Genomic DNA, 10,461 nt, shown 5'->3' on the forward strand with positions numbered 1-10,461 from the left:
TTGGAATTCTAAACATTAAGTGTGTTGTCATGTTCTTGTGGCATACACACTGTAATGACTAAAGCTTGTGGACACCTGACCATACGGTTAGTATGTGATTTTTGAACATCTCATTCCCCATTAGTAAAGTCAGGGGCTGGAGTGCAGTCAGCATTCTAATTGATCCCACATCTGTTTATTAGGGTTGAGGTCAGAGCTCTATAGCAGGCCACTCGAGATCTTCCACTCCAACCCATGTAAACCAGATTTTCATAGAGGTTGCTTTGTGCACAGGGGTATTATCAGGCCGAAAAGGGTTTGGGTCTCCTAGATCAAGTGAAGGGTTAAATCAATGCTACCACATCCAAATACATCACAAATACAATTGGGTGCCTCCAACCTTTTAGTAACCTGAAATAAATATTAAAAATAAAACGATGCACCTGGTTGTAGCATGAACTCAGTGGAGAATTAGAGAACTGCGATTCCTGCACCTGTTTCCCGGTGGGAAAAATGTTTTCATTTGCTCCATAATTTGATCATTTGTTCATATCTAGGCATAACCAACTACAAAAACCTGCACGATTACCATCCAATTATCTTCAATTAATGAAGTAGGACTAAAGTGTGCAAAAGTTAAACAAACAAAAACAAAAACCTCCCTAGTCCAAGTCATACAGACAGTGTGGTTCTGGGCTGTTTGTGTAGTTGCCTGTTGGACTAGAAAGGTCCATTGCAAATGAAGACATTGCCATCAAACACAATGCTTTCCTCTACAGGAGGACAAGGATTCACTCAGATTAATCAGCATTAATCCATGTGGCTTGATTTTACTCTGTGGGGTTTAGATGTTATCCTGTAAAGTTCCAGGCAACCAATGCAGCAGACTGGATCAGCACAAGGTTGGGAGTTTCACCTGCCTGATTGGCTGGAAAAACACAGTCATTTCTTAATATTTTCCCCCTCTATTTATAACTTAGATTTCAGAACACACATTGAGTTAAACGCTGAGGCAGATAGATTACAACAACTGAAGACTATACCGAGCTCCACACTTCAGTCTTGCATCCGATTCCTGAGATTCATGTGGTGTGTTCTTTTCTATTACACTTCTCTGATTAGCTGCTTTATTAAATAAATGTATATAGAGAGTACATAATAGTAGGAATTTATTGTAATAGTGTTGGGGCGACGGGTGTGATTAATTTAGCTTTAGGATATTTCTGAGCTATGATTAAAAACACTTAAAAAAAAAAAAAAAAAAAGGTCGTCTCCAAGCTTCAAGTTTTTTAACAGCTGATCGTTCTGTATTTATGGCTAAATAGAGTCAAAAATACAAAATACAATTTTCCTTTCCTTAGTTGATGAAGGAAGAGACAAACAGAAACGTATTGAGCGCATGCTCCTCTTACAAGTCATGCTGACCTTCTACTTGTGAGAGCCAAAAACCCAAATTCCACATTCTTTTGATTAACAGTGATTCGCTTTATTTGCGCTCTTTTTATCTTCTGGTTCTTTGTAATTCCATCAATTATTTATAATAATGTAAAAGTACGACATGTAATTTAGGACCCCTTCAGTGTTTGGTCCCCTAATTACACGTCTTACTTTTAAACATTTATAGTCGCAGTTAATGTTGTTGAACCCCTGCAAGACAAGTTACTTCCTGTTTTCACAATAGATCAATGTCATATTAGTGAGACAGGAAACGTTCTCCGTCCTTCAAAATCGTTCCTGTGATTTGTAACATCTTATATTGAGGGTCACCTTTGAGTCCGCGTGGTAGAGAGTTCGGAAGCAGAAAAAGTGTTGTAGATACGCCTCACATGCTTTAAGCCTAAAATGTGCACGGTAAGACCTAGTTCCTGAAGATCTGACGTGCAAAATACTCTAAAGAAGGTCGACACGTTTTTATTTAATCATTGTCAAATGAGGATTTTAGTCCAGTCTTATCAGCAAAGGTTTTCATTCCAACCCAGCAGAAGCTCTTGCTGATAATTCCACTGAACTTGAAATTCAGATTAATCAAACGTGTGGAATCGGCGGTGGCTAGGGTGGAATAATTAAAAAAATTGGACACACTCTTTAGAGCCGAGTCACGACTGACTGACGGACTGTTTGCTACCAAGCTAAGGTTGGAGCTTCTGAGAAATGAGTTTCATTTTAAATTCTCAGGCACAAAGGGCAGGGTTTTTTTTTTTTTTTTACTTTACGGAAAAAACGTCAGGAAATGAGCAGATTAAACACGTGCACTCCTGAGACATTCCTGTGCCACATTCGCTGCAGTGACCTGTTTGAGGAAAAGCTAAAAACACTGGAATTAACTTGTGTTCTCAAAAGTCAAATCAAAATATCATTAGCACATTTCATGTCAAATAAACACAACATTTTTATTAGTATTAGTATTTATATTTAGATCTGGGAGCTTAGCCTCTATTTGGTGTTCTGCCACACCTGACAGCCTGATAAGCTCAGAAATGGAAGCCGGATTCAGAGAGCAGACACAGATCTACTGTATTTGTTTAGGTTAGTTTAGATGATTATGCTGATGTTTACTCAATAGAGTCAGAGTTTGGAAATAACCCTACAGGCTACACTACTGATCAGAAGCCCCTGGCTGGTGTTAGCAATCGGTTGATGTAACGTTTACCTGTTAGATTGCTAAGTTCTGTGCTAATGAAGGGCTGGCTCTAACCAACATCACAAACATGTATGTATGGTGTACCTTAGAAAAAGGTTTCAATGACACACACACCCTTCAATAACAATATATTATTATAATAAAATAATATACTCTATCCCTGGATAACGCAATTTCATATCAGCTTTAATAGAACGATGGCAGAATTGATGGCACCGTGATGAGGCTGTGCAGTGTCATGACCCCACTATGAGTGAACTCGGAGGGCTTCAGCTTGTAATGTTCCTTTAATCAGCGGTGTTCACGTTAACATATTCCCGACTTCATTTTAAGATGCGTGGACACTTCGTTTGCACTTGCTGCACAGATTCTTCACACTGATAACAGAGCCGTCCTCAACATGCACCCAGTTTCGGATTTTATTTTTTTTTTTATCTGGTTTCATTGGTCCGTCTAAATGCTTGCACTTTTTTCTTACCATTTTTATTTAAGAACCTTCTGAGTCTGTGTTCCCCGATACACTTCCTATACACTGTGCAAATAAATTAAATTCATTCCACCCTCAACTACACATTTTATACACTACACTACTGCATTTTATTGTCATTCTTGAGGATTTAGCAGATCACTGCTAAATATAGACGGGAAAAAAAACAAAAAAAAAAAAACACACAAAAGTTGTTATAAATTACTTTTAGCTCACAGTAATTGTGTAGCTACTGCAGTTACCGACAAACGTTTTTTTTTCCCTAATAAAAATATCCTGATCCTAGTAGGTTTGTGAGGTAAATGATCTAATCTGAAACATTCTTTTTATAGTCAATTTTTGAAATAAATGTAACATTTCAGATTTAATATCAATTCATCGAATGCGATGTTTGGTTTTCTCTCCAGTGAGATATATTTGGAGCTTCTCAATTCAAATCCACCATCTTCACACGTTTTCATCCAAATCCTGATTGATTTCCTTCTCATGAGTAAATGTTCTTTGCTTGCAGGTGAGATTCAGCCACAGACGAGGGGTGACTCCTGTTTTTGTTGCAATTTAACACAGTCGGCAACTTTCCACTTTGCATTCTCTCTCACTTCAATGAAAATATTGGCTTTGTTTGGGTGTGCCTTCCACCACCGCGCGATTTCCTCAAAAGCACCGCACGCATGCACACACATTACCATACCGTAAGCAATATGAAACTACTTAAGAGAAGTGCTTAAACACTGGGTGGAGAAGAAGTTACATAAATGGTAATGAAGTAGTTAAGTAAAAAAGGTTTTAATGATTATTGAGGGGAAATGGTCATGATTTTACATTAATAGGTCTAAAAAAAAAAACCTGGCAGGATTGTAGTAAATGAATCTTCCATATTCTGCTGTGGACAACCGGGTCAGCTCGAACAGACGGTTACTGAATTAGCGCATACCAGTTGAGGTGAACCGAGACAGTGTGCATCTATAAACGTCATCCATCCCCATATACGCCCATACATTCCTCCGTGCATGTTATTATATATAAAAAATAAAAGCGGAAAGATATCTGCATAAAGCAGCACTATAGGTCTAGGAGCTGGAAATCGTGTATTCACCATCCATGCACATTAATATCAGATACTGAACAAGCTAAAATTTCATTAAAAAAATTTTTTTACCTTTTTTTTTTTTCCCTTTCTTTAACAGTAGCACTTGGGATACGCCCACAGCATCTTAACTACCAGGCTAAAGATATCAAACCACAGAAGCACTCAGAGTGAGGAGGTTTATACAGAAAACAGTGTTTAGCTGAGAGAAATGGACAGAAATGGAAAAAGGAAAAAAAAAAAGAAAATAACAGCAGTGTATGATGGGCCTGAAACCCAAACACAGTGCTACCATTAAACACAGCAGTCTCTGCGTTACCAACAGCTAAATGCCTGCATTGCTGGCAGCCAGCCAGCAGCAACTGAATGAACTCAATACCCTGACTCGGGGTCACATGGTCTACGGCAGCTTCCAGGCCTCCACCCACTCTCACTCACAGACACACACACACACACACACACACACACATTCTCTCTCTCTCTCTCTCTCTCTCTCTCTCTCTCTCTCTCTCTCTCTCTCTCTCTCTTTCGAGCCATTCATCATTCCAGTCCGGCCTGCTCAAATCGGCCTCATTCAAAGTAAATCAGTGCCTCATGGCTCAGACTTAACCACGTCCTGGTGGAACAGTTTTTCTACACTACCACTACAACGTGGAAGAACGTTTTAGGGCAAAAATGAGTCATCAAGAATGACAAGAAGTGCTGAAGACGCTTCATATCAGGTGAAACACTGGAGTAATAATAGCACTACTGCTACAGCGTATTAATGGAAAAATCCACTCAGAACTAATTTTGTATATAATCGTGTACAAGTATTTGTTTTTTACAAGCATCAACAATTTCTTAAGCAATGAAAACCCTGATTTTTTTTTGATTTCCTATTTTTAATTGAAACCTCTTCTCCTCAGCATGGTTCATGTTGAGTAAGTTTGCCAAAGGCATTCAAATACTAATGCTGGGTCCAGTGGGCTTTAGCTCTCTCTTCATCTCTACGTAAAGAGGGCAATGCAGCAGCACTTTCGTCTTTTAGTGTGCAGTACTCAAACCTTCTATTTTGAGGCTAACAGTACCAGGTTTGCAATCTCGTCACTGCTGCAACTCGTAAAGAGGCAATTCAGTCTCTTTCTTGGAGTCCAATGTTTGTTGTTTCCTCTACTTCTACAGCAGAAATCTCATTAATACGAAACATCAGTGGGAAATGATGGGAGAGAAACTAAGCTCTTGACATTACTATTTGAGTTTGCTTCAGGTTACTGTTGTAACTGTGCTAGGATTGTCTCTCTTTGGCTTCTTACAGGTATAATAATCTGCTACCAGCAAAGCCATTACATTGTGCTCCAGAGAGGAGGTTTTTATACACTTTATCAAATGAGTCAGGTAGACCACATTACGGAAACCATAAAAAGAGTTTGAAGTCAAACTGGATTAGAAACATACTAGTCCCTGGTTCCGTCACATGTAATGATGCATCATGCTCTGCCATTACAACACAACTATCCGATTATGGGGTTGGAAAAGCTCAGTCTGTAGTGAAATAACCAAAAAAAGATCAACTTCAACAGAAGCACAGAATCCCTGGATTGGAAAGTTGAATGTATAAAAAGAGGCAACAAGAATGCTGAGGGAATTTCTGAAATAAAACAGATCAAGCACACACCAAATGATATATGATAGGATAAGAAGAATTCATCGCTTTAATATTTCACGATCAGCAGATGAGCCTTGACCCCAAAGGGCTACGAGGTTCTGAAGCTGTAAATGCAAGAAGCCTGTGCATGCTTCAGCTTGCAGGGAATGTCTGGTTTTGGCAATAAAACAATTTATTCCATTTTCCATAAACTCTGAGCAGCTCACACATGCAAGTAGGAGGTCAAGCTATTACATACTCCACTCCATTACTGGTCATGTTTACAACTAAAGAAGCAAGTGGAGCACATAATTAGCTGAGGCTACATTGAGGTGGGTTTTAAAAAATAAATAAATAAATAAAACACGAAGAAATGGGCTGGACTTTAAATATGAATCCGATCTGAGAACATTTCAATCGTGATACCATCAGGTCTTATAAGGACTTGGGTGATTTTACAGAACTGGAAGATTATGTTTTGTTACAATCTATAAAGTGATCAAAAAAAAAAAAAAAAAAAGACGGGTCACACAACCTTGTGTTCTCCAGGTCAGATTACATGATGAAGATTAGAACCATCCATGACCATTCAGAGCTGGTCTGCATGTTTGGATTGCTGTTTGGATATCAGTGGCTTTTTTAAATGAGCATCAATACTCTGTATCCTTGAGATTTATGCAAAATTCTTGAAACTCTTCAATGTTGGTGCTTCATGTCTTTGGCCTCAGTAGCATTAAATCAGCATCACATAAACCCTGAAGATGTCCAACAGCAAATCCTGGCTGAAAAGCATTCCGTGGAAACGCGGGAGTTCCTAAGATGTTCCTCCAAAAGCCTAAAAAAAGATCTTAAGTGATAATGGGCCAGTCATATGACAAGGCGAGCAGCAGCAGGTTTGTTTGTTGTTTATGTTCCTTCGCCTTGTTGATGTTTAGGCCTGACTCCTGAGGTATGCCTCCCCTACCCAGCACCGATACACACAATAACCTCGACTGTGTGCGAGAGATTTCAGGCCACATTCCTCAGATTCTGCATGTCACTGACGGCACATTTGCGTCAACGGGACCCAGAGGAACTCGGAGCCCTTTCACATATTAATGAACATAAGGAATGAAATGGAGACTGCAGGAGGGGAAAAAATGCCTCAGCATCTTCAAGGCATCAAAGACTTTCTCTATTAAAGGGGAAAAAAAACAGCCCTTATTAAGGTCTCCTGAGTTTAAAGACACTGGGGGAGGGGGTAATCAGAGCTGTATAATAATTAATAATAATAAAATAATATAAACCTACAATAGGTTAAATAAGAAGCAATAAAAAGTCAATGCCATTATTGTTCTTCCTGCTACTACCTGAACAGACCTCTTTCCAAATACATCAAATCATCCCTACATAGGTGCACTAGGTGTGTCTGGATAATACCATCTACTGCACTACGAGTAAACAAGTAGCTGTTTGAGACACAGCAGTGTCGATATCGATATACAGTAGAAACACAAGGATGGATAATAAATCAACTTAAATAGCCACTACTACTCACGGCCCTGCCAAAGGGGAAAAAACACAGCAGATAGACAAAGGAAAAGTCCACCTACATTTCTGTTTCAGAAAGCATTCAGATAAAGAAAATGGATGAAGATGAGGGATGTGAGGGAGCAAAACCAAGCAGGCCTTCAGAGTCCACGCGGCGGCGGAGAGACACAATGTAGAGAAATGACAGATCAATACAGCACTCGGGCTCTTCACACACACACACACACACACACACACACACACCAACACACACTCTTCTTGTTTACACACACACGGTTGTTGTTGTTGTTTTAAACACCGAAATGTTGTTCACGCCACGTCTAAATATTTACCAGCGCAATACAGACGAGCAGAAGAATAAAAGGCCTGAGAGAGCAGGACTGCATCCTATAGCGCGCACACTGAGCTTCCCTTTCACATTAACAGTCCGCCGTCCGCGTCGCCCGCCGCCGAAACCGAGCAACAAAATGGCACCTTACCTCGATGACAGATCAAAAATGTCTCCGAAGCATTGCCCTGGGTGGCGTCAGGCGATTTTCGCTGGCTGCTAAAATCCCACGGTAAAAAAAATAAATAAAATAAAAGGCCAGGTAAAGTGTTTTCATTTACCCCGCTCCCCTTTTGCCTTTGCTCCACTACGCCTCCCAAACGGCTCTGGTGCTGCAGGGCTGCTACTACTAGTAGGACACCGCGGTCCTAGCGCCGACCCGCTTCACCACCACCCCTGCACATAATGACCACGTGCACACCATCAGTCGAATCAGGTATACAGAGAACACCCTCAACCCACTTCTTTAGCATTTTTTAAAACTAATTAATGTAGATAAATATATAGTTAATATATAATATAAGAAAAACATATCCATCTATCCATCCATCTGTAGTTGGTTAACAGCTATATTCTGCCTAGCATCACAGTGTATCATTTTTAGCAAGCGTTCCTGTGCTTGAGTAAAAAGTACAAATCTCCTGCTTAAATATTACTCAAATAAAAGTAAAACTACTCCTCATGCTTGCATAAAAGTACAAAAAAATTACTTGCTATTGAATGTACTTCAAAGCTTTTTTGCTTTTTATTTATTTTTTTTTATTAAAGTGATCGTCAATATTTGAACAGTTTACATTTTTTTTTATTAAATAAAATGACTGCTTGGTTAAATAATATAAAAAAAAATTATAATATAAATATTTTATAATATTTTATTAAAAAAATTTAATTGAATGAATCAGATTAATGCAACACGCTTTTTATTATATTGATTAATTTGAATAATGAATTAAATTGGCACAAATTAAATTGATTAAATGAAATTTAATAAATGGAAAAAAATGTTATTAAATAGGTAACATGTGTTACCCCATTTGGGTAATACAGATGTGTGTGTGTGTGTGTGTGTGTGTGTGTGTGTGTGTGTGTGTGTGTGTGTGTGTGTGTGTTTGTTTTAGAATCAGAATCAGAAATAGCTTTATTACCAAGAACGTTTACACACAAGGAATTTGACTTGGTGACAGGAACTTCCAGTGCAGAAGAAAGTACAGACATAATATAAAAAATTGTAAGTAAAACAGACAATTAAATAACGCACTATATACAGAAGTAGAAATATTGTTTAAATAAATGTACAGATGTTATTTACAGTAGTATTTGCAGTTTACAAATGTACCATTTGGGTTCTATGTATAAATGTGTCTGTTATGATGGACAATGTGTAGTTATGAATATTTTAATTGTTCAGGCTGAGTATAGCCTGCAGGAAAAAACTGTTTTTGTGCCGGGCTGTTCTGGTGGACGAGGCTCTGTGGCGCCGACCAAAAGGCAACAGTTTGAAGAGAGAGTGGGCTGAGTGTGTGGGGTCCAAAGTGATTTTCTTATAGCTTTTCTCCAGTCTGGATGAGTAAAGATCTTGGAGATTGGGCAGTAGGGCACCAATAGTCCTGACCGTCCAGTGTAGCATCTTGATGTCTGATTTGGTAGCTAAACCAAACCAAACCATTTGAATGGAAGAGGTTGATTCTCTGACTGGTGACTTTTATACACATAATGACTTGATATTAGGAGCACTTTCCTAAAGAGACTAATTTGGGCCTGTGGGAGTAAGAATTCTTGCTAATTTGGTACAGGATCAAAAACCTATTTCACTCGATCAAATAAAAAATAATTTATAGCCTTTGTTTAATGTTTTTTTTATGGATTTTTTTATATTCTGTCTCTCTGTTTCTAGTTTCTAGATATTCTAGACTGTTTATTTCTTTGTAAGGGGTGAAAACACAAAATCAGCAGGAGATCAAATAACTATTTCCTCCATTGTATGTACGTATGTATGTATGTATGTATGACTTATCTTGACAACATGTACAAGGCGGAGGTGGAGCTCAAACAGTGGAGTACCAATACAAAACAAAACAGAAACTTTGAATTGAAATTTAAATTAGGTGCCTTACAAAGAAATATATAATCAATTTAAACAAGAAAAAGCACAAATAGATGAATACGTTCAGCTTTATCAAATACACTATTTAATAAACTTTAAAACATGTCTACTTGGAAAAAAACAAGTGTGTTAGAGCTGGAAAATGTCTTTGTTTACATGTATATAAAACCCAATACTAAAAATATTGGAAGTGTGTTTCTGGGAGTAATGTTGCCACAGTGCCATGTAACAATTTCATTGAATGCTCAGAGACTTGAGGACAAGTCACGTCTCTAAGACGCAGAGGTTTTAGTGGTTTGAAATTCTTGTCTCGCCTGTTATCCAGGTCTTTCTCATTTCATTTTTCACAATATTTTTCAAGATAAGTCAGTATCTATAATCATTATTTTCATATGTGATGCTAACAACAAAAAATTGATCTCAGGAGGAAAGGACGGATATTACTGCAGTCATCATTATACCTTATACAGTGCCATAAAAGTGCAGTTTTGGATATATACAGTAAAAAACATCACAACAAACCAGTATATTGTTTTATGATGGCTGCATTTCCTTGGTAAGAGCATCATTTATGAGTTACTCCATCCACCACTAGTACTGTATGCTGTGGCTCATAAGTGTTGGGCTGATGCTACAGTGATTTCAGGAGATATTCAGGCCCTTTTTAATTTTATTATG

General features: G+C 38.2%; 1 protein-coding gene across 2 annotated transcripts in view; it reads right to left on the bottom strand.

Moving 5' to 3' along the window:
* The window catches only part of akt1 (v-akt murine thymoma viral oncogene homolog 1), a 47,200-nt gene extending 39,163 nt beyond the window's left edge, over nt 1-8,037 (bottom strand). The window contains exon 1 of one of the 2 annotated variants that reach the window (XM_083550494.1): nt 7,826-8,037. The gene's annotated coding sequence lies outside the window, so the exon portion shown is untranslated. Of the gene's footprint in view, nt 1-7,683; nt 7,702-7,825 lie in introns of those variants that run through there. The other variant, XM_083550495.1, reaches the window with a different exon arrangement.
* Between the last annotated feature and the right edge of the window lie 2,424 nt (nt 8,038-10,461).

The sequence above is a fragment of the Silurus aristotelis genome, assembly GCF_946808225.1.
Source record: "Silurus aristotelis genome assembly, chromosome: 9".
Taxonomy (NCBI): Eukaryota; Metazoa; Chordata; class Actinopteri; order Siluriformes; family Siluridae; genus Silurus; species Silurus aristotelis.